Genomic DNA, 24,969 nt, shown 5'->3' with positions numbered 1-24,969 from the left:
CTCTGCTCTGGGGTCAGGTGTTCAAAAGAAGCAATTTGAAGTCAGGCTTCTGATTCCTGTAGGGAACACAGTATGGAAGGAAAGTCCATGTGGCAAATGCTGCATTCACAAGTGAGGGACAACAGCCAAGAAGTGAGACAGCGTGAACAGTTGCTGGTGAGCAGGAGGTCTCACCAGGAGAAGCTCAAGCTTCTGTTTGGCTCCTTGGTTAAATGATATCTAAGGGAGCATCAGCAAGGAGGATGTGCAGAGAGAAACCAGGCAGTTAATTTGGCAGCTGGTGCAGAAGGTGGAGGCACTGCTGGAGATTGAGTAAGGCTGCCAGAGTCAGTACAGCAGTGGTGGTGACACATGGCAAAACTGTTCTCCACCTGATGTCACCACCTCTGGTGCACTAGAGCCTTCAAGTCAGACTGACCTATGGTGGCATGACAGCTCCATCCATTTTGTGGTCTACAGGTTATGCCCAGTTCTCTCTCCCTTTATAGGAATTAAAGATGGCAGTGACCACCCTGCAGGAACTGTGAACTTGTCGAGCAGGGACTAGGAAACCAGGCAAGAAAGAAAGAAGAAAAGGCACAGTAACATAACAGGATCTTTGTGAAAACTGCAGGGACAAGAATGCAAGCTGTCGAGTGTTAAGGTTGCGGGGTGAAAATAAAACCCTGGCAGATGTATTGTTAACCCCCTCTCCCCCCCACTTCCCCCTTTTTGCCCCTCCCTCTCCCCCCTTCCCACTCAGGACAGGCAATCAGGAGGGAAAGGAGGACAGAGAGAAGAGAGTTGGAAAAATTAACAATGTTTTACTAATGCTACTAATAAGAATAGAGAAAATAATACAAAATATACAAAACCAATATTGAAAGTCTCAGCAACTGCAGAGCCGGCACCTGAAGTCCTGGATTAGACTCTGCAGCCAATCGGAGCTGGATTCAGTCTCTCACTAGGCCTCAGTTCGCAGGGACGACTAGCAAGGTCCTCTCCTAAAGTCGGCCATAAGGAAAAAGGGAAAAGGGACGAGATCCTCGTGATCTCCCACTTTTCTATGAAGTATTCACGTGAATGGAATGTTATACACAGTTGGTCAGTTTCTTGGTCACTTGTTTCTCTTCGCCCCTCTCGCGAGATGTCCATCCGTGCTTATCAATAAGTTTGCATTCCATTGCTAGGTTTACCAAAACATGTGTCTGCTTCTCCAGGAAAATGCAGTTAATATGAAGGCTCTAGCTGACAGGCAAATTCACTAAAAGAGAAACTTGTTTTTAGCAAAACCAGGACACAAGCCCTACATTGCACATAAGGAGGGATGCCCTGAGACAACACTTGAGCAGGGTGAAGATAGGATCTGCTTTGACATTGGGGGCAGAAGCTTGTGACTTCCAAAGACAACAATATTTGTTCTCCGCCTGCAGACATTCAGTGGGAGAATACATATAAAGCCTCATACAGAAAGCAAGAACAAACATCTGAGTTGTCCATGATTAATCAAGAGATTCACACTAGTGCCACCAACAGAACACACCATGTAATGGAGATGTTGTGCTGGTTGGACTGAAGATGAGTTAATTTTCTTCATGTAGTTAGAAACCTTTCTTTTTCATATCTAGCATGGTCATTATTTAGACTTCGTTTGAGAACAAGAAGATAATACTTCAGGACAGAGTTAATTGCTCTGGTCTGAGAGCCAAGGACATTCTGAGCACTCTGCCCACAGGTGTGAAGCATCAAGGAAGGGAGCATGGATGGGACAGAGCTTGACTGACATCCAGACTGATCAATGAGGGTATTCCATCCCATTACTGTCATGCTTCATATTTAAGGAGAGTTGGGATCTTCCATTCTCTCTCTTGCTTCCTCATTTCTTCGCTCTCTTTGTCAGAGCTGGAGGAGTTCTGTTTGGGACTTCTCTTAGTTTGGCCTTTTGCCATCCTGCCATTTTGCAGAGCCCTCTGGATTTTTCTGCCTTTTTCCTCTTTTCTCTCTCCAGGATCAGCTGTTGGGACCAGGTGTATTTTCGTGGGACTGGCTGCTCGGTGTGGATGGAGTTCATGAGGAATTGCATTGGCTATCTTTTATTTTATATCCTATTTATATTTCATATATATATATCTGCAAGTAGTGTATTAGTATTTTGTTATTTTATTAAACTGTGTTTATCTCAATCCAAGTTTCTCCCTTTCTTTTTGATTTTCTCCCATATTAGGGGAGTATGGAAGTGAGTGAGCAGATATCATGTTTGTATTGCTAGCTCAGGTCAAATCATGACAGATGTGGTACTCCCTTCTGCACACAATGGAGGCACTTCTCTGCAAATTGGACTTGCTGTTTCCAGGAGCTTTATATTTGTCTGCAACCAGGGAAATCATGGAGTGCTATGGCTCTTCCAGCCTTCAGATTACTAACTTTTGTTGTTTGTCTGTGCATGTACCGATGATTCTGCTGAAGGATACCTTGGATGAATCCAAAATGACTCTGGGGGATACTCTGAAAGGAGCAGGAGACCAGGTGCTGTTTTAGGGAAGCACAAATGGCACATGGCAAAGAAGGAGGCTTTCACAGTTTCCTAAAGAAAATGAGGACACTGAACTACCTGTACACAAAAGAATGCAGCCTGGGAGACACATGGCAAGAACTGGAAAGCCATGTGCAGTCACAGACCTGATACCAGTAGGATTATACAGATGTACAGGGATAGTCTGTATGGCTAGAGCGTTCCCATGGATGCAGCATCTTAGGAGAAGACTGGCAGGGAAGTCAAGGGGTTGGAGATGCTCTCTACAAAAAGGAATAATTTAAATACATGGAGATTTGCTATGAAATGGAAAAAGGGCTGCTCAAGATTTTTAGGACAGTAAGGGAGATATTGTAGTGGGCATCTGCTTCAAACTTCAGGGGATGTGTTTTGCTATAGTTGTTACACGCAGATGAAGGACTGGCTCAAGTGTGATAGTCAATGGCAGCTTTGGTTGCAGTGACTGTTAGATAGAGGTTCTAGATCCTGAAAGACGGCAAGTTGTGGAACTTGAACTTCAGGAAAACAGATTTTCTTTTTGTCAGAGATTTGATGGGCAGGATCCCATGCAAGACTGCCCTGAAGGAGCCCAGGAGAGCCAGTTGTTTTTCATGGACAGTCTCCTAAAAGTACAAAAATGGTCTGATTTGATTGCAGAAAGTAATGTAGAAAGTAGACTGATCTCAAATACAAACAGGAATTATATGGAAAGTGAAAGTGAGCTCCTGAGTAGGGTGGGCAACAGGGTGACAAAAGATAGAAAGCACTGAGAAGTTTTTTGCCTCCGTCTTCCCTGGCCTTCCAGGCCTTCTTGGCTATTAGCAATGTTCAGGGGACAAAGACAGTACTTATAATGGAGGAAGATTAAGTTAAGGACTAGTTACTTAAGTTGAGCATCAGAACAAGTCCATAGCACCAGACAGAATGCATCCAAGGGTGATGAGATCAATCAAATTCTGAGACTATCCTTTGTCATCTCTCAAAGATTATGGAGGTCAGAGAAAATCCTTAATGACTGGAAAAAGACTCCTGGAAGCTCCAACAAGCTGGTTGTGTTCCTTTGTGGCACAGTATTTCCAAGAATGAGGAGGAGATTGCAAAGTAGAAAGTAAATTAAGTGTACAGACTGAAATCAAGTAGTGGCCTTTCACAGCATCCATTCTCGTAATGTTTTTAGAGTTTGAGTTATTTGTAATATCAAATTCCATATTTTAGTTTCCAAGACAATGTTTTTACATCTTCTACAAAATCTATTAATTTTAATGTAGATTTTACATTTCACTCAAGCACTTAGTCTGCTGACATTTTCTTCTGCTGGAAGCTCTCAAGACATTAAGACTTCCACTCCTCAAATCATGACCTTGGCAGTTTCAAGGTTGCCATAGCTACCCAAGATTTTGTACACTCCTTCTGAAGGATGGAAGAGATCAGGCAACTAATCCATATAGTCGAAGATCCATGTTACGCAGCTTTCCCTCTGTCACTAACACAGTAGAATAAATGTTACATTTCAGTGATATATAGTGGTTATGGATCATTGACATCATGTCATATGCCCTATCTTACTGTTGCTCAGATTGGTACGGCTGCATTCCAGACCTTCAATGATTGCAGAGGCTATGTGAGATGGGATTTGTCTGATCATAATTTCTTTGCCATTAAAATTCTTTTTAATAAAATTGTTTAGGACTCAATGGCTTTGTCTAAATAAAGTTAGAAGCTGTACTGGGAGGTGTGTAGAAGATATTTTGTTTGAGGAGTTAATGATTTTAAGCAGGTTGGGTCTGTTGTTCTGGGCCTACTTAGGGCTTGGGAAGCCCCCTGTCTTAGTATGAGTAACCACTGCATGGGAACCTGCTGGAGCGTTCCATGCCAGGCTGTGTCACACCTTGGCAAGTGTTGTGAGAGAGATAACAGTTCAACCAGTGGGTAAACTTGTCTTAGCCAAACAGTTTACTAATGTAATCTGTAATTTAAAATATCTTTGAGAAAGGTGAACTGTATGTGGATCAAAGGGTGAAATGTTATAATCCTGACCTGGAGATCACTGTGCATTGAGGTGTGAGTGATGCACATAACACTTGACATGAGTAGGAGCAGATCAGTGGTGTGCTGCATAGTGCTGCATGAGCAACAGGGCCTTCAGTCTGGGCTGTGCTGCACAAATCCTCTGGACACAGAATAAACTCAGCTAGCTCATTGCCACAAAGGAGGCTGTGGGCATCTCCCACTCGGTACCTGTAATTACACCACCTCTTTGGGAGCTTCCTTTATGTAAAAGTGCGGCAAGAAGTTCTCATGTAAGTGTCCTTTATGAATAGAGTTATTTTCCTGTAAGAAAATGGTATAACAGCTCCAAAGACCAGAATAGGAGAACTTCTCTCCCCTCTGTCTGCCACCTCATCTCCTTCCCTGGTACAGAAGACTACTTAAAAAATGCAGATTTCTATCTGATCAACATGGAATCAGTTTCTGTCTTTACTGTTTTCCATTAATTGCTCCATGATCTTAGCTCCATAAAAAAGTCTAGACAGAAATTAAGTGCTGCTTCAGCTCTCATTATTCAAATCTATCTAATCTAGTGAATGGCATCAGAATTTAACACTAAATGTTTTCAGAAACATAAGTTATTAGAATGAAAAGTCACACTCACCTGCAAATAGAAAAGGAAGGGTCTCTATAGATCTTTAAAGGTGAACTGAGTCGGCAGCCGTTTCAGATACAGTTGAGCTGGCTGCACTGCTCCTCTGGCAGAGGTATTGACCTTCTCAGCTCTGACAACTTGACTGCTGCTCCAGATACTGACTCCTCCTCAGGTATCTCCTCATCATTCTTCAAGGTTTGGATCAAAAAGACCTGATAAACAGTTAATGAAGGCTGCTTGGCTAACCCAACTCATTATGATTGAAACTGTGGCAGTTGCACATGCCCTGAGATCTGGAGCTTTCAATGGGACAGCTGATGGATCTTTTGGCACCTTTTGTGCCCCACTGTGCCTGTCCCCAAGTACACACCTAGGGTGGTACCAAGGTCTTGATAGTCACATCCTCCGCTACCGCTACCGCAGGGCAGGGCGACTTCACCTCCACCAGCTGGGGGAACAGGAGGGGTGGGACCCTTGGTCAATTGACTGGGTCCTTAATGGGGCCCTGAGTCAATTGACAGGGTCGTTAACAGAGGAGGTGCCCAGAGTAGCTGCAAAGCTTCTGGACCATGTTGTAATGCCCACAGCCAGATCTGACCAGGGGTTCCCACAGAAGGTCCCCTTTGGAGTGGCCTTCTCATAGCAGCAGGTCTGTGAACTGGAGCCCTCTACCGGGATGCTGTCTAAGGAGACTTCCTGGGATTGAGAGTGTCTCACCTCCTCGTTTGAGTGAGTGGTAATTTACTGGATGTATCCTTGAATGAGTCCTTGCCTAACTAGGCAATCATGAGTTCTTTTCTGGCCAGAATAAAGTCTATTTTGGAACTTGTTCTCCACTTAAAACTGACTTTGGGGTGTCTCCATGACAGAAACATATTAGGGAATGTTACCTCCTGGCCTACAAAGTAGGTTAGTTACCTATGGAGTAACTTCTTGCACAAGGATATGGTAGGAAATATCAATGGAGAGTGGTATTTATTTTTCTTTCTTTAAAGATAAACAGTTTAAAGATAGGTAGGTGTATCTGATCACCTGGAGCAGATCCCACTACATGAGATATGTAGGATTAAAATTCCAGACCTCTGAGCAATCAACATCATCCTTCCTCACTGGCATTTTCAGGAGCAATTCTGTCAATCAGCTTTCATGCCCAGGTCATTCTGATTTTTTCTCACAGAAAGTATGCTTTGTTCCTTCAGAAATATATTGTCACAGTTATGCACTGCCCATGTGCAGCATCACATGATGGTGCTTGTGATAATTGCTAAACTACTAGTTATATGGAGAATATTTTTAGGACTGTCTGACTTCCCAGTGTTATTTCAGTGGTTCATTCTTCTGTGTTAGAATGAACAACTAGGACTTTGGAACATGATTTGCTTCTACATCTACTGGAAGATTAAATAAAAGGCTAATTAATAACAATAATTGGTAAATATGTCTGGTTAAAAAAGCTGGATATGCCATTTTTTGTGAATCTCCTGAAGAACAGGGCAATGTGTTAGGAACTTGAGATCTGGGACATTGTTGCTTTTGTCCTGTAGTATCTGAGACTACTGGACTACTGGTTTAGTGTTCTATTCTAATATTAGGCAACTTCATCACCCCTATTGAAACCAACGATAAAATATCTGCCTTTTTTTTTTTTTTTTTTTTTGTTACACTCAAAATCAAAAGCAGAGATAGTTTAATTTTGATCATGTTCCAGCAGTGCTCACATAAAACATATGCATCACAGCTTACCCAGATTTCTTCATCTCATTCACTTTTCTCTTCAAGCAGCCTGTCCAAGAGACTGATGGAAGAGTGGTGCTGTTAAGTTAATCTCTGTTTTGCTGTCTGCCTCGGCTGGGAGGGAACCAGGGGCCTCAGATTCCCTCACAGCTCCTCTAAAGTGGGATCTTCCAGACCTTTCTGCTTCCAGTCCTGACATTTGGGCTGCTTCAGGAGGGAGCACCACCACCACCCATGGGACTGAAGAAGCAGGTGTATGAACTGCCCTGTAATCGGGGATAAACTCTTTTTTTTCTAGTGAATTGTGGCATTTGAGGTTTATTCTCCAAATAGCAACTAAACTGAATGTTTAATAATCAGAACAATTCTTAAAAAAGCGTTAGCTCTCCTCTCGCTCTTCTAGATCTTATTATAGAATGTGCTTTTTAGAGGGTGGAAAATAGCTTTGGCTAAACCCTAAGACTCATTTAGGATATGACGCTCAGTGCTCTGTTGTTTTCTTCTCCCTGATGCACCATTTTCCTTCCAGTTTATTCTTTTTCTTTCCTATTCTTTTTCTTTCTGATTCCTGCCTATTAGCCCTGCCCAGACTGCCAAATCTGTTCTATTTCATCTATTACTGCTGGGAATTTATGACTAGATGAGCAAACAAAAAGCAATTACTTAAATAGGTGGACACTGGTAGAAGTTTTTGAGTCCTCAAACTGGCTACTAAGACCTTATGTTGTGTCAGTAATATCTATCAGTAAGGTTCAAAGGAAAGAAAACCATTTCCATTTTCTGTCTCTGATACTGTTCTTAGCATTTTATTTAAGATCATCCTGCTTCCTTTTAGAGGGAAATTCTTATCTGAAAAATCTCTTTTATGAACACAACAGGAATAAAAGAGTTTGTCAAATCCTCTGAGTAAGTATCCAAAAAAGATCATAGCTAAGTGTTTTCAGTAGTACTTAACACTGTAAATAACCTACTGCCCTCTCTGTGGACATGTAAGGAAAAGTAAGTATTTAAGGTGAGCTCACAGAACAGAACTTGGTTCAACAAGTGCTACAAAATGTATCTTTTGCCCTGCCAAGTGTTACCAAAATTTGATATTAATTTTAAATAGAGCTTCAGTAGACTATAATGTAATACATGAAATATCAGTGAAAAAAATCAAGCCTCAGACAGGCCTTGGCGAGGAACAGTTGCATATAAATTGATGGCATAATTAGCTAAATGATCAAACTCAGAGATCTCAAACTCAGAACTCCTTATGAGAAATGAATATTTTCTACATCACTAAGAAATTAGATTGACCTTGTCTCAAGTTTTACAATTTCATACTGTTTCGGTACATAATTAGCTGGAGAAAAAAATATTAATGAGAATCATGTTTGTGACTAATATCAGTATGACTATGTAAAATTTCACTTATAATCTATGAGCCCTGGGAATAATAAAGTATTGAAAGTGAATACTTTACAATATAAGATGGAGAGTTCCACATCTGTGCGAGCTCAGAAGCTTTAGATTATTTTTTTTTTCCTAATAAATGTCATATTGTTATTTCATGGTTCCTATGGAGTATACTGTTTATGGAGACCGGCTTAAGTGAATTTGCATTGCCACGGTACCCACTGCAGAACCAACACAGTGCAACACAGAGTTTAATCTCTTTGCTGGAATTGCACAGGAGAAAATTTTAACCAGTTTCAATGGTAGCTTAGTTCTAAAGCTACACAAGTCAGTGAGACTCAATGACACCTATAGAACCAAGAGAATGGAATTTTATAGAACCAGAACTTTAAACGATGCATACTTTTCTCATGTAGTGGTTTGCTTTATTTTCATCTGTTTTGCCCTCCCCGTGTCCACAGCAATCAGCTTGGTCAAGCATGATTTCCCTTTGGTAAATCCATGCTGCCTGTTCTCAGTCAACTTCACATTCCAAACTCCTTCATTTGCCAAATCAATATGCCAGTCAGCTCCATCACATGCCAAAAATTACTCCCACAAGGATTTTCTCTCTGATTCTCCGAGGGACTCATCTGAGAGTTTCAAGACTGCAGTTTTCTGGAAAATCCTTGTGAAGATGGCTGCAACATTGGTGTTTCTCCAGTCACTGGGGTCCTTCCTGAGTCTTCACAACACTTAAAAGATGGTAGAGAGTAGCCTTGCAGGAGAATTGCTAGTTCTCTCATCAGTCTCAGGTACAGCCCATCAGGTTCCATGGATTCTATGATGGGAAAGATTATGGAGCAGATCATCCTGAGTAACAGCACGTGACACATACAGGACAAAAAAAATGATCAGGCCTAGTCAGCATAGGTTTATAAAAGGCAGGTCTTGCTTGACTAACCTGGTCTCCTTCTATGACAAGGTATATGAGGGAAAGGCTGTGGATGCTGCCTACCTAGACTTTAGTAAAGCCTCTGACACGCTTTCCCACAGCACTCTGTTGGAGAAACTGGCAGCTCATGCCATGGGCAGGTGCACTCTCTGCTGGGTAAAAAACTGGTTGGATATCCGGGCCCAAAAAACTGTGGTGAACAGGGTCAAATCCAGTTGGCATCTGGTCACGAGTGTTGTTTCCCCAGGGCTCAGTACTTGGGCCAGTTCTATTACATCTCTTTTTCAGTTATCTGGATGAGGGGACTGAGTGCACCCTCAGTAAGTTTGCAGATGACACTAAGTTGGCTGGAAGTGTTGATCTGCTTGATAGTAGGAAGGCCATACAGAGGGATCTGAACCGGCTGGATCAATGGGCTGAGGGCAGTTGTATGAAGTTTAACAAGGCCAAGTGCCAAGTCCCGCACTTGGGTCACAACAACCCCAGGCAGCGCTACAGACTCAGGGAAGACTGGTTGGAAAGTTACCTGGCAGAAAAGGACCTGAGACTCTTGGTCAACAGCTAGCTGAATATGAGCCAGCAGTGTGCCCAGGTGGCCAAGAAATCCAACAGCACCCTGGCTTTTGTCAAAGACAGTGTGGCCAGAAAGACCAGGGAAATGATCTCCTGTATGTACTCTGCACTGGTGAGACTGCACCTCAATTCCTTTGTTCAGTTTGGGCCCCTCACTGCAAGAAAAACATTGAGGTGCTGGAGAGAGTTCATAGAAGGGCAATTAAGGTGGTGAAGAGTCTCAAGAATGAGTCACATGATGAGCAGCTGAGGGAACCAGGGTTGTTTAGCCTGGAGAAAAGGAGGCTGCAGGAAGACATTATAACTCTCTACAACTACCTGAAAGAGCTTGTAGTGAGATGGGTGTTGGTCTCTTTTTCCAGGTAACAAGCAATAGGATGGCAGGAAATGGCCTCAAGTTGTACCAGAGGAGATTTAGAACAGATATTAGGAAAAGGGTTGGATTTGATAATCTTAAAGAACTTTTTCATCCAAAATTATTCTATAATTCTATGACTTTCAAGTCAAGTGCTTTCTCATAATACCTGTCTCAGTCCTTATCCTCTTCTTCTCCTCCTGAACTAATCCTTCAAACACAGAAGCCTTGGAGGCTGAAGCAGTGAAGACTAAGGCTAAGAATGCCTTATCTGTGTCTGCTGTCACCAAAATACCTACCACATTCAGCAAATGACACACATTTTCCTTATACAGCCCTTATGGTCTTGAATAGGAATTTACCACTATCATATGACAGTAGGATTTGGATACATCTGGTTAAATGTGGATAGCTGCCTGTAGCCTGTGGCCAACAGGGAAGGCAGAAAAATAGATACTTTATGATGCAAACCAATTCAGACATCAGTACACCTTAAAAGTGTCTATTTATTTCCATTTCCTTTAAAACTCTACCTCACCCTATTCCCTCATGTGACTAATTGGTAAGTATTGAATCTTGCTAACAGCCCTCCTAAAAAAAAGGTGGTCAAGGATGCACAGAAGCAGTAAACACAGCAGACAGCCATCTGAAAATAAGATGAGAGTAGGGAGATAATTAGAACTCCATTAAGCAAATGCCACAACAAACAAGCTTATGAACTGCTGTAAAACCTTGTGTATACTCTGCAACAGAACTGGAAGATGAAGTGTCTCCTTTCCACACACTGAGACTGGCCAGTATCTCACAGGGCTCCATTCCCAAAAAAGACCGATCTGTTATCAAACCCCCTTTTTGCTTAATTTTTCTAATTCTAAGTCTACTGAATACTTCTAGTTCCTGGTTTGGCTTGTGGTGTTAATCCCTTTGTTCTATTCCCATGGTAGTTTCCCATTTGCTGACAAATGTGTATTTTCTCCTGATTGATTGAATTACTGTCGCCTCTTGGTACCTCATGGGAGAGATAGATTACATCTCATAGTAAAGGGCAATTAATAAAGTGTGTTGTTTCAATACACCACTATTTCTAGGGGTATAATTGGGGTACCTTTTGAGGAAATAGTGTCTCCCTGGTTTGATTCTACTTAGCCTATCCCTAATGTAATTTTCGTTGTAGTTAAAATATGAAGTGCAGTGGTTCAAAAAGGCATTTATTTAAAGTGATGTAAAGAACAAAAGACCTCAGATCATCTCTGTTCTACTTCAAGTTAAAGAAAACTCAGTCTGTAAAAACTACTTGACAGTAATGAAGCTACATGATGTATGCTAGCTTCAGTTTGGCATAGCAAACTGTAGGTTCACCATGAAGAAAAGATTTCTTTATAAATGAGATCAGGAAACCCTCAAAGGCCGAACACTGATTCTTCAGTTTTGTTACTAATGTTATGCATAGAAGCAGTCTCATAATGCAGTTGGAAATGAAAAGCAGGAAGATGTAATACATAATAATTCACAGAATCAGCCTTCTTCCCATCCTTTTGCTATTATGGGAAGAGTTTCTTGTTTCATACCATCTGCCAGCTGTACGAACGAATGTAATTGCAGACACAAATACAATCCAATGATGACAACAAAACCTAAAGCAGCAGAGATATGTCAATAAACATGTAAAACTTTATAAAAGATTGGGTTTAGGCTCTTTCCTAAGAAATTATACATAATAAGGCGTATGACTTTTCCAGTCATCCAAGTAGTTTAATTTCTGTTCTTTCTAAGTTGTTTATTTAGGTTGCAAGATATTAAATAATTCCAAGGGAAGTTAATTTGATGCTTCATTTAACTCCTGAAACTCATTCATATAAATGGGGATCGGACTCCATTCACTCATAGAGGTTAACATTGACACTGAAAAGTGAAATGAAAACAATAATCTTATTAGTATTTCTTTACAGATGATTCAATATGCTGTGCCTTTCCTATCAAGTTTTATTGTGCTCTGAAGTGTCTTGAGAACACTCTATGTCTAGCAGAGTTTTTTTAAGTAGGCACCAGTTCTTTGCAACATACCCAAATTTCCACTGGGATTCCTCTTTGAATTAGAGGAGTATACCTACCTAATGCCTTCTTCAGCACACTCTGGTGTATTTTTCCTACAGTTGAATCAAGTCATTGCAGTGATCAAGGTATTAAATACTTGGAAACATTTATTTTGTACATCAAGAAGCCAATGTTCATTTTACTTTAGCAGACTTGCACCAGCTGAAGGCAACAGTACATTTACATTTTCCTTTTACTCCAGGCTTCTAATTATTTTGATGTATGCAGATGTCATTTATCTGGTAGTTAAAAATCCTCTTTCAGGCTCTACCATGATGAACACACTGCTAATGTGAATTTATAAAAAATATGTGCTTCAGTGTCATCATTTGGGAAAATGTTTTCACCATATAGATCCAGGTATCTGTAGGATGCATCTAGCAGGAAGAGTTTCCAAAGGATATTTTCATTGCCAATTGGGAGAAACAGGTTCCTACTAAAAGAAAGTCAGACATTACATGATTCTCTTGTTTATCATAGAAGTAGAGACACTAAAGAGAGGTTATCTATAAGTTGAGTAGTTTTCGACTCCTTATCTGTCCCTTTCTCATGGCTCATGGTATAACCTTGCACTCAAAAGCTACTGCTTTTGACAGGATTCAGAAGGATGTTTTCCACTTATAGTCTAGTTGAAAGAAAAAAAAAACAAACAAACAAAAAAAACCCTAAAAACCAACCAAACAAAAAAACCCAATATTCTGTGAGTGTTTGGAACTCATGGAAGTTTTAAGTCAGATACTGTTGGAGTTAGGAACCAATACACAGGGCTGAAAAGCTGTGATCCCAAGCTTTTTGTTGGTGTCTACAGAATAATCTCTGGCTTTAGGGGTCCTTAAGCAGACCAAAGTGCTGAGAGGGAAGTATCTGATAAATCAGGATAATGTAGTTTTAAGTTCTGGTATCTCATTACCTGCCATGGCTCTTAAAATTCAAGCCAGGCTTGGGGAGCTGAAAAATATCAGATCTCAAAACTAATCCTGTTTTCTTGTCTTCATTCTATATCAGTAAGTGCTGCCTTCTGCTGCTGCTATTACAGTAAGTAAATTAAATAGTTTTTTCCTTCCTGCCACAGATAAGCAGAGGCCTAGGGTATGGAGTTGAGGGTGCACTGACTCCCGGTGTTTGGTAGAAACTATGAAAAAGAGAAAAGCATGTGCATACAACAGTGTACCTTCTCTATTAGCATGTCAACAAGATATCTGGGGTGCAACAGAGGTTTACAGTTTATTTCTGTGCCTGTGTTCCCCTTGTGTTTCTGAAAATCTTTAGCCAAGTTGCTTTCAGCCCAAGAGCTGTGTATTCCATTATTGTCACCCCTGTCAGTATTGCATGCTTTGTTCAATCACTCATCTTGGGGAGGTCTTCTGCCACTAAGATGAATGGTGTGTTGATTCATTGCCCTGTCTCTGGTCCACATGGAGGAGGAACTCAAAGATGTCAGGTTGTTTTTCTTCCCCTATCCTTCTATTGCTGGTTTGTTATGTTTTGGGTTTTTTTGGTTTTGTTTTTGTTTTTCTCTTGTTCATAGTGACATCATCATCGACTGTTCTACTAGTTTTGTTTAATTACAGTCACAGAATTCTACATTCCTATTGCAACTGTTAATCAACAAATCATTCTGACTATTTAACAGATTAAAAAATTCTATTTAAAGTCCTATTGACTTTTCCTTTCTCTTTCACTTTTTTCTTAGCAGCGTGAAAAAACAAAAACAAACAAACAAAACCAAAACAAACAACTGCCCTCTGTATAAAACCATACAGCTGACTAAAATCAATGCCAAACTGATTTAATCCACAATCCTAGTTAAGTTCCTAATAAATTGTTAGCATTCTTTAGTACCTAAGGTCTATCTTACCAAAATATTGCATCCTCAGAAGCTAAACACCATTACATTGAAATAGTAAGGCATAAATTCTTACAAATGTTGAGACTTGGGAAACAAGACACAAACCCAAAACCTCTTCTTTTTGTCCAGAATTTTAATAGGAGCAGCAGCTGTGCTAGCTTCCCCTACTATCTACAAATGTGATTATGACTGAGTCAGAAGAACCATGCTTCAAGGAAACAAGATATTTTAAACTTTCTGCTGAAAACTACAACTATAGTGCAAAACATTAGAAACAGTGAGGTAAAACCACACGATTCTTAAAAATGTGCTCAGAATGGCAATGCTACCTTTTTACACCCCACCCTGAATTTGAAAATAATCACATGTTTTTCCTGAAGCGCACTGGACTTTTGCAGAACTTTCTCTCATTATTTCACCGCTGGAGGTTTTAGTTGCAGTGACTGATTTTCTGAATCTGAACTCTGACTTTATCAATGTCCTTTCAATCAACCCTGAAAAGTTGGGGAGGTGTGTCACCATTACACACAATCAGAGAGCTACACAACATGACAAATTATTCTGTTTGTGCTATAACACTACAAATTTTCTTAGGAATGAAATATATAGAAAATATAATTTAGAGTCTCTGATAACCTTTCCTTGAAAGAAGCAATAAAGGGGAAAATCAGATCTCATTTTAAGCTTTTCTTACAAAAAAAATCATGGGTTACATGCTGCACGCTTAATTTTAGTTACTTTAAATTGCTGAAGTCATCCCTTCTGGCTCAGGAAACTGCCGACAAGACAGGCTAGAGGATTAAGTCCTGCCCTCATAAACTTGAAAGGAAGATCTACCTTCCTCCTAGGGTTCCCAGACAGCGAGCTGTATCTCATCTACTTTAGATGGCTGCAACTGAGATAGCTGAGTGAATGAGAGAGGCAGGCACTTCATCAGACTGATAGGAAAAGATTGGTTTATAATAAAATTATTCATACTGTCACACAGTCATTTATTTATCATTGACTATAAAGATATCCTTGAACAATTTATTCATATGTAAACACCTGCACTGTAGATATATCTATTTGGAAAAATAGATCTGATCCAAACTCTCAATTGGACTTTGATATCTGAAAAGGGACAATTATTTTCTATATAAAAACCAAATAAGAAAAAACTTCAATGAGAGGGTCAGTCTACAAGGAAGACTAATCAGTTGGGTAGCAGAAGAGTTCAGTTGAGGTCTCTACTGTAGTTAATTTTTACTTGCTTATGCAAAATGAAATACCTACAGAAAATGAGACTGAAAAAAATCTCATTGCACAGAAGTAATTTCTTGCCTCATAGCTAATTAGGACCCCTGTGAAGACTTGTGCAGGAGGAAGAAGTAAACTTAAGTTCTTAGTTAAAATCAGGCACTGCAGGGGAAGGGCAAAGTGTTTCACAAGCAAGTCTCTAGTACCTTCATCCAGGACAGATCAATGCCCACAACACACTTGCCTTCAAAACTCACAGCCTGCTCTCTGTTCAGAAGTGCTGCAGTGAGAGGGTGCACTGAGAGCCCTGAAGCAACACCTGAGTCAGAGTCAAGAGCTGGAATTCTGCTCTGTGTAAGGTATCCAATTTATTTCTGCACTCGCATAGTGGCAGACACTTACATGACCCTAGGGAGAAAAATTTTTTACTTAAAAAGAAGTGCCATATCATATGTCATACATTTATCATTCCTAGGCTCCAACAGCCTTTCCAGGTGGGAAAAGAATCCCCCATAACTCCTGTGCCACACCTACTAACTTAATGGAGGTACCTCAGGTAGCCTAGGTCAGCTCAAATGTCATTAGACATTTTTTTCTGTGTTCCACCCCATAATCTGAGTTTAAGGACCTGAATCAACCCTAACAGTGGCATCCATCAAAATACAGAAGCACAGAATCACAGAACGTCAGGGATTGGAAGTGACCTCAAAAGATCATCTAGCCCAATCCCCCCGCCAGAGCAGGAACACTTAGATGAGATTACACAGGAAGGCAACTAGGTGGGTTTTGAACGTCTCCAGAGAAGGAGACTCCTCAAACCCCCTGGGCAGCCTGTTCCAGTGTTCTGTCACCCTCACTGAGAAGTTTCTTCTCATATTTAAGTGGAACCTCTTGTGTTCCAGTTTGTATCCATTATCCCTTGTCCTATCATTGTTTGTCACCAAGAAGAGCCTGTCTCCATCCTCGTGACACTCACCCTTTATATATTTATATATTTATAAACATTAGTGAGGTCACCCCTCAGTCTCCTCTTCTCCAAGCTAAAGAGACCCAGCTCCCTCAGCCTTTCCTCATAAGGGAGGTGCTCCACTCCCTTAATCATCTTCGTGGCTCTGCGCTGGACTTTCTCCAGCAGTTCCCTGTCCTTGAACTGCGGGGCCCAGAACTGGACACAATATTCCAGATGTGGTCTCACCAGGGTAGAGTAGAGGGGAAGGAGAACCTCTCTCGACCTACTAACCACCCCCCTTCTAATACACCCCAGGATGCCATTGGCCTTCTTGGCCACAAGGGCACAGTGCTGGCTCATGGTCATCCTGCAGTCCACCAGGACTCCCAGGTCCTTTTCCCCTACACTGCTCTCTAATAGGTCGTTCCCCAACTTATCCTGGAACCTGGGGTTGTTCCTACCCAGATGCAAAACTCTACACTTACCCTTGTTATATTTCATATTTCTCTGTAAGTTACCCTCTTGAGAACAGACCATCTCATTCTCAGGTATCCTCACATCACCTTGAACAATACAAAAAGGAATACTTTGTGTATCTTTTTTCATTTGTTTAGAATGAAAACAGTGTATTTAATCACACAGTCTTTGTGTATGTCTGTATATATCCCTCTGGCAACTTTTGAACCCGATGTCTAATTTCAAATAAGATGAGAGCTCCCATAAAACATCCCCTAAAAATGGTGAACAAGGTAGAAGAGAAATCAGGATTGAAAATTTGCAAGTTTGCTCCAAATAATTCTTTATCCTGTTTGTAAAATTCAGTATTGAAAATCAAATATGGCACCTTGTCTTACTTTCAAAATGCTCTGAGAAAGGCTTTCAGATACAGACACAGATAGCAGAAAATATTAACATCATTTGATTTAAAGGGCAATCGACTAAGACACATGAGCCCATAGGAAATTAAGTTACATTCATTTATAATTGAATGTGATTGCAACTGAGGTGCATGTGATTGCCATTATAATTTTAATGACTGCAAACAATGTAAATAAATCAACAGTTAATATAAGAAGCAGGTATACTGGAAAGTTACAGTTTTAGGGAGTATTATTCATTGAATTCGTTCAACAGTAGACATCTAATGTGCCTTGCTGAGAATCAGTTCCAGTTTCCACTGATGTATTTATGGGCTTTTAAGGTGGACTTCTCAATTTCAGGAGAACCAATTTCCTTAGTATTTTCAAAGGCAGAAGAATTTCACACTTCTCTGAATGCAAGTAAAAATGTTAACAGCTTGTGATATTGCTAATTAGAGCATCATAAAATTTATTTGGCTTCTTTGACACTAACTTAACCAGAAGATGAAATTCAATCTGTTATGAAAAACTCACAACTTTACTTCTGTCTTCTTGTCTGAGCAAGGGAATCTTAAAAATTCAGTTTTAGTTCATATAATGCCACTTTTAATGTTACACAATTTTTTATCATATTCTTGTATACTTGCATGTTCCAGAGTCACTTATCACTGGCAGACTTGTTGGGTTTGTACTTGAGAAGATAAATTCCTATCTCCCCTTTCCTCATTCAGCTCTTCTTGATACAAAACACACAAGCCTACAAGCATTTGCCCACATCCAGTTAAGAAAATTAACACAAGAAATACATTGTGATGCACATAAATATGTACATAAATGTCCACAGCAATGTGACCCCAATAATTACTATTTGGCTTTTGTAGCTATATATACTCATACAAATGGGGACAAAACTTGCTATTCATTTTGAACAGATGTTGCATTCATACTTTTTCTGTTTTGGTAGTGGTCTCTACAGTGCCTTAAAGAGAGGGTTAAAGATACAACAACTTTGCTTTCTCAATGAGATAGTATTGAAGCTTGAATCAAGGAAGTGGATATGCCTAAACTTCAGGTGTCTAGTTAGAGTTGGTTAAGAGTATTTTATATAGGATTTTATATAGGATTAGGTAAGATGTCACAAAGGTCTCAGGAAAGAAATGTCATCTGCTTCATGTCTGTCACTGAAGTTTACAGAAAGGATCCCTCTCTGGAGGCCTTCAAAGGTATCTACCTCTTCTCATTGTTCTTTATACATGTGTGGGTTCATACGCTGTGTGGTTACATACACATGGCATAGGCACTCCCATAAATACCACCTGTTCTCTCAATGCCAAAAATTCACATGCGGGTTTGATTCCTTCTTAGATAAACTAGAGACTCCATATCCCTGTTCCAGAAATGGCACCAAGTGAATCTTTATGAAATAAAATTGGCTGGAAAATAAACATTCCACTTTATAGTACAGAAACACTTTTGGACATCACGCTTCCTGTTTCAGCATTTACATGACGCGGCTAAGGTACCCTAGGGTTCAGCTTACTGCAACTCCCCTTGATTTTGCCATATTTAGGGGTTTGAAAATCTGTATAACGTTTCTTTAAGAATTCAATTTAGGTCAATTTTTCTCAAATAGGACCCAAGATCTTCCAAAAACCTGACATTGATTGCTCATGTCAGTTGCTTTGAAATCTGCATCTTAATACCTGGAAACCGTTAAAAGATTATCTTCTTATTATCACTCACTTTCTCTAGGAAAAGAGATTGATGCTTGATTTCCATCTACCTCACATCATTTTAACTGATGAAACAGCACTCCTGAGATAGATAAAAGCCTGACTTCCCTGTGCAGCCAGCAGAGCCAAGTAGTTCTTTAAAAATTATCTGCTATTTATCTGACTTCAAAAAATGAACAAAAACAAAAATCCACAGTTTTAAAAATTTTGAGTAGCTCACTTTTAAAAACTGAAAACTACTATTTCAAGTTTTTTTCATCTACTTTGTCTGCGTCAGGATGGGAATTGAAAGCATCTTTGGAATTTTTGGAGGTTTCCTTATGAATTATTCAGACTGTATTCAACTACACAGGGAAATTCTCTAAAGCAGTTAGAAGGAATTTTAGAAGAAATTTTAAACATTTCCATTAATTTGTCTAACAAGCTAGTAATTTGTTTATTTTTTAATAAACATGCATCGGAAGTGACAATAACAACTGGGGATTGTTTTAAATGTCAATTGCTTAATTAATTTTTGTATCGAATTAATCATCCATGTTTTAATGCTCAGAAGGCATAGTACATGTGTAAAGGGGTTGTTTTCTCTATACACATGAGTATCAGGATATTTACAGTTTCGTTTTTATGATGTAAATCACTATGCCAATCTACATAACACAAAAACATAACCTGCATTTTGTAAACATTTTTGTTACTTTCCTTGATAGCAAAAAGCCTAAGTTCTTTTATGAAGAAACGCGGAGTAAAAGCATTATGAAAACGTCACGTAAACTTTGTTTTAACGACCACATCTACTTACACATCAGATATAAAAACTAAGCACTTTTCCTACAATACTGATTTTACTTTAGGTAGCATGTGGATAATTTGGTCTACTTGAAGACTTCTTAAAATGCTTCTACTGACACATCTAAAATAGAAACATGAAAAATATCCCTAAAAGCATTATCCATCACATAAGAAAAAGAATTGGTTTTACTTCTACAAAAATTGTGTGCTATTATCTCATCTGCGCAGCAATACCAAGGGAAGCAGTGCCTATGAAAATTGTGACTTGGTCCCTGAAAATGAAGAGGTCTTTTTAGTAAAGATCAGTGTCTTTTTTAATTGGCCAATTAATTTTTTCATGTTCATATTTTCAAGATTTCTGCACGATCCAAAAGGTTAAAATATGCCTCTGTTTTAAGAAGTACTGAATATAAGGAAAAGATTGCAGGACCTAAGACTTTAAGAACATGAAGTATCCTAAATCTTTAACACAGAGAAACTGCGTAAACTGAGCCATACAAAATGTTTGAATCAGGAACCCCTGGGAAGACAGCGTTCAGGACATCTAACCAGGGCATATCTCATCAAAACTGACTGTGCAAGAGAAAGTGTGAAATTGACCAGATGTAAAGTGCTTCTAACACACAAAGCCAACAAAATTAATTCCCTCTTGATCCTTCAGCTACTACAGTTACACTAGCTTCAGAATAGGCTATGATAGTACAATTATCCCCTATTTATTTTTCTGTTTTAAATTATTTTTTAAAATACATATCAATACAATTGGACTTCTATGCTTATACATGCTACTGTTATGTTTTATATATGTTTGATGAACTATATTAAATGACATAGCTGTATATTTATACACAAACATACAGGCAAAGGCAAGAATATACATTAATTAGGAAACTAAAATAATTTCTATAAACCTTCCATCTTCTCAATGGACTTGTGAGGGTTAAAATGCACACACTATGTTATGAAACAGAGAATGCTTACTGCAAAAAGAAACAGGAGCATTGTTGCACACTATTTACACCAGAAATCTCATACAAATGATATTTTAACATAAAGAGACTCAGCTAGAAAAAAATGAAGTAGCATGTGTGGCTTTTTGCTGAAAATTGTTGTTTTGTTTTTTTTTTTTTCTGGTCTCATAAGCACTCTTATCCCTTTATCTCCAGTTGTCAAAGGAAACAAACACTTGCTCTTCAACAGTGATAATAAATTTTCAGAACAAGATGTGAATCGCACCTGAACTTCTTGGTTTATACACTTACATACTACTCTGTAAAGACAACTGAGAATTTTTTTATATTGCTGTATTTTTTAAAGTTATTTTAATATTTTTTTTTCTTTTTTTTCTTTGGCAGAACAAATATTTCCTGCATCCTTGGAACAAGATTTTCCCACACCATTGCAGACAGCTGATGAGGTCTTGGTCAACATATTGCTCATTTTCACTTAAAAATATACACTTCTCTGACTATGAAAAGCAGTTCCATTATAGAACCAATTATAAGTTTTCCTTCTTACATCGGTTCCTTGTACTCTAAGGCTGTTGTCATGAAATACACTTTATGACAAAGCACTTGTAATCTGGAAAACCACTGTTACATTGATAACTGTAAATGTTGCAAATACGAAAGTTCCCTGCAGTATCCACATACTTCTCTACACTAGACATGTAAATGGCCCTTGGAAAATATAGTTGCACTCACTTCCAGTAGTATAGAAGAGTTGTGGCATCATTTGGCTTCACATGTATTAAAAGGAGGGAGAGCTTTTCTTCAAATTTCTGCAAGCTCTTCAAAAGAAATCCATTATTTATATAAACACTAAGGCAGTAATGGTATTATGTTACTTTTGTGTGTACCTCTGAGCTCAAGAGTAGTTTGACATTCAAGTTATAATAAAAGCTCAAGGATAAAGTACTGAACAAAACATGACCAACAGAATAAGGAACAGGCTACAAGACCAAACAGCAATAGTTGTGTGGTTTTATTTTTATGATAATAAAATCAGGTGCACGCACACATGCACATACAGAGAGGATGCCAGAGTAATTAATTCTGCATTCTCAGTTCTGAAGTAGGTGCCAATGCACGTTTGATTTCTTGTGACCTTATGCACAGCCAAAGGATGTCCCCACTTATGCTTGTAACCACGGGATGATGCAATAGGCTTCCACAAAATCCTAGGCATGTTGTATCCTAAAAGAGGTTTTATAGAGCTCTGAAGGCTGCATTATTTTAGTGGCCAGTAGTAAACATTTGTGCATATGTTTGTAACATTTGAGGTGTCTAGCTAGCATAGCATAAACATTTGTGACCTTCGTCCTAAGGTCATTAAGTATTTCATTATACAGATATAGTAGTCCATAGGAAAATATATGTATAGAGACAGTGTTTCGGTATCTATTAGTTATTCGAATCTATTAGTTACAGCAAACGATCATGTAAGACTATAAAAAATACCCTTTCTAAATTATGGCCCTATTCACTCTTCTGGAGTTACAAATGGACAATGTAAAATCTTCTTCCTCACTGCTCCTACCCTAGTGCTCTTGCATGTTCCTTGAGACATGTTTTACCTTAATGCTTTTATTTGGTATTGTACGTATCTTGCAGCTGTAACAAAGCCAGCAGAGTGAAGCAGTATTCTAGTTCCATAATAAAGAACAGTTTATGTGTAAACATAGAGCAGATATTTCAGAAGAAATTAAGTTTCATTAAAAAAAAAATATAAATAATCATTTAAGGATTTTCTTTGCTTAAAGACAAAGATTCCTGGAATCTCTTCATAACAATTACCATTGAGAATATGTCTCTAACTTAATCTATGTACAAGACAATACTAGTTAAATAATCCTTTTTTCCACTGGTATGATAATGAAGTAAGGATTAAACGAGGTGACCTTCTATCCTTAACCAGGTATTGCTCGCTTGCAGGAGCTAATACAGAGGGAAGAAAAAAAAAGTAAAAAGAAAAAAGAAAGCCTCTCCCACACACACCCACACACACAGAACATGCTAGGTAATTACCTAGTTAAGAAGATATTTCCACTGCATTCCTATTGGCTCTGTCATTGCACACGGCTCTTCCTTTCATCATCGCAAGAATTCTGCAAATATGTGCCTGCCTGGTTACCTTGCTTCATACTCTCTCATACACATAAAAAAACTAGTTGATTCACTAATATTAAAAAGGAAAAAAAGTATTTTATAAAATCAGTGGGAAGTCTTCGTCAATACCTGAAAGAAAATACGAAGTCTAGAAAAAATCCCTGTATTTTATTTCCAGCCATGATACTTCTTGTGAAGTGTAAGTATGTTAAAGCCAATAAAAAATCTTGTTTTGTCTCTCTCCAAACTGTGTAACTACACAGTTACCTAAAAAAACATTTGAGAAGTCTTAGTTAATCTAGGTTATTAAATGAACTGTTCTCATTCAGATAGGAAGTTCAACTCAACATATTGAAATTCCATGTGAATTATCTGTACATACAAGACTAAAAATGACAAGATGCATCTGTGATCTGTGGACAAAAGATTTTAATGAAAGTCAATATATTATTCCTCTTATTATAGGGATCTGGTTAATGTCTACTGATAATCTTATCTCCATAAATGTAGATATAATGTTAATATTTAAAAGTGGTATGGTTTTAACCAGGTAGTGCAACCTCCCCTCACTTAGGGCTATGCATTTCAGTTATTTTGCACAATGTTTATTATCAAGGAATGTTAATTATATATTCCTCCATTTCCTCATGTTTATGATGTGGGGTTTTTTTTCAGAATCTATTTTTCCGCCTCCTTTAAATACATTTTAAAAATAAACCAACAAAAATTCAACTTTTTTTTTTTTTTTTTTTTTTGCACAAAATTGTACTGCATTCATTAACAACAATAACAATTACAAAAGTCCTCATTTTCTGACTCCTGATTTCTCCTTTCTATCTCTATGGCTCTCTGGATAAATCTTTGGCAATTTTATATTTTTTTTCAAACTTCATGTGAATGTTTTGCTTTGAAAGGATTCTATGTATAAACGAGTAGTTACAGTGCCAACAATAAATTCTAAGTAATTAATGTCTTATGCTTCTTTCAATAACAGTCTTTTGGGAGGATATGTATAGGTAATTTAAATTCTCTTATTTTAATACTTTTATGATCCTGAATTGGGAATGTCATGAATACTTAAGGTTTTGAGATGGTTTTGTTTAAATAAATCTATTGAATTGGAAAGCCATCCTAATGAGTAATATAATGCTTCATGCAGGTACCTCAGGCCCTAGCAGAAGAACAGCAAAGGAGCCAGAACAACCAGGACAATTGTGTTGTTATAGATTTCAGCACTCAAATTCAAGCTATTAAAAAAATTGCTCAAAATCCCTGAGGTACAGGAACGCTTATCTGTTCACACATATCAGCCAGAATAAGACCCTTCCAGCCTTTCACACACTTCAAGAGTGAACTCCATCAAATAACATGGCTTTTCCCAGTTGCTGATCCCTGACACTTCGGTGATGGGTCATCAGTTCTTCAGTTTGCTTAACTGCATTTTGTTTTGAATGCTTTGAAAACAGAGTTTAGTTTTTATTGCAGTTTGGAGCTAGGGCAGTTTTCTCAAATGTTGATTTTTGACTCATGTAAATAGATGGATGTCTGGCTTCAAGGTAAGTGATACTTGATTCATAGTTTTTTACAATGTCATTCCCTTGAAAGGAACTGCAGAAAATGGCAGCATCAAGGATAATTGCTTTGCAATGGGCTTCAGCTCTCAGCTCCACTCTTCTTCTTCAAGTTTCAAAAGTAAAGATTAAGCCCCAAAGGTGTAGGAAAGAAAAGCCACCACCTACCTGTCACATAACAGAAGCCGTCTTTTCCTCCTTCTCTTTCTGACGCTTCAAGAGTAACCTCTAACACAGATGTGAGCTGTGTACTGTGAGCATTTGGATCAAAAGCTACCACTGTGCAGAGTCACTGAAGGATCAGGATTTAATTCATTCCAGGAGTTCTTTGATAAAGCAAGTGGAAGAACTAAAACTGTAAGGCTGGAAACAGGGTTGGTTTTTAATTGCCCTAGCAGTCTTCCAGAAGGCTGATCTTGGTCAAGTTATTAACTTAATTAAGTACCATATAGCAACTATAATTAATTAGTAATCTCATAGAGCACTTCCCTTCCAACTCAGCCTATTGGTAGGAGGTAGACAGCATGGCCACTGGCAAGTAGAAATGCTCCTTTTTTGTGTGTAATATGGTAGTACTGTTCTTTCCCTTGCATCCTATTTGCATGAGGACACCTTAGGAGGACAGATC

At 38.8% G+C, this 24,969-nt stretch overlaps 1 long non-coding RNA gene across 1 annotated transcript in view; it reads right to left on the bottom strand.

The window, feature by feature from the left end:
* Positions 1–24,604, bottom strand: part of LOC110362101 (uncharacterized) — a 31,161-nt gene extending 6,557 nt beyond the window's left edge. Inside the window, exons 1-2 of the long non-coding RNA XR_010471108.1 lie at positions 24,510–24,604; positions 22,690–22,769 (exon numbers count right to left, since the gene is read on the bottom strand). This is a non-coding gene — a long non-coding RNA (uncharacterized LOC110362101). The remainder of the gene's footprint in view (positions 1–22,689; positions 22,770–24,509) is intronic.
* Positions 24,605–24,969: the final 365 nt, after the last annotated feature.

The sequence above is a fragment of the Columba livia genome, chromosome 3 (genome assembly GCF_036013475.1).
Source record: "Columba livia isolate bColLiv1 breed racing homer chromosome 3, bColLiv1.pat.W.v2, whole genome shotgun sequence".
Classification (NCBI taxonomy): domain Eukaryota; kingdom Metazoa; phylum Chordata; class Aves; order Columbiformes; family Columbidae; genus Columba; species Columba livia.
The sequence above is the reverse complement of the archived record's forward strand: the minus strand, read 5'-3'. Positions and strand labels throughout refer to the sequence as shown.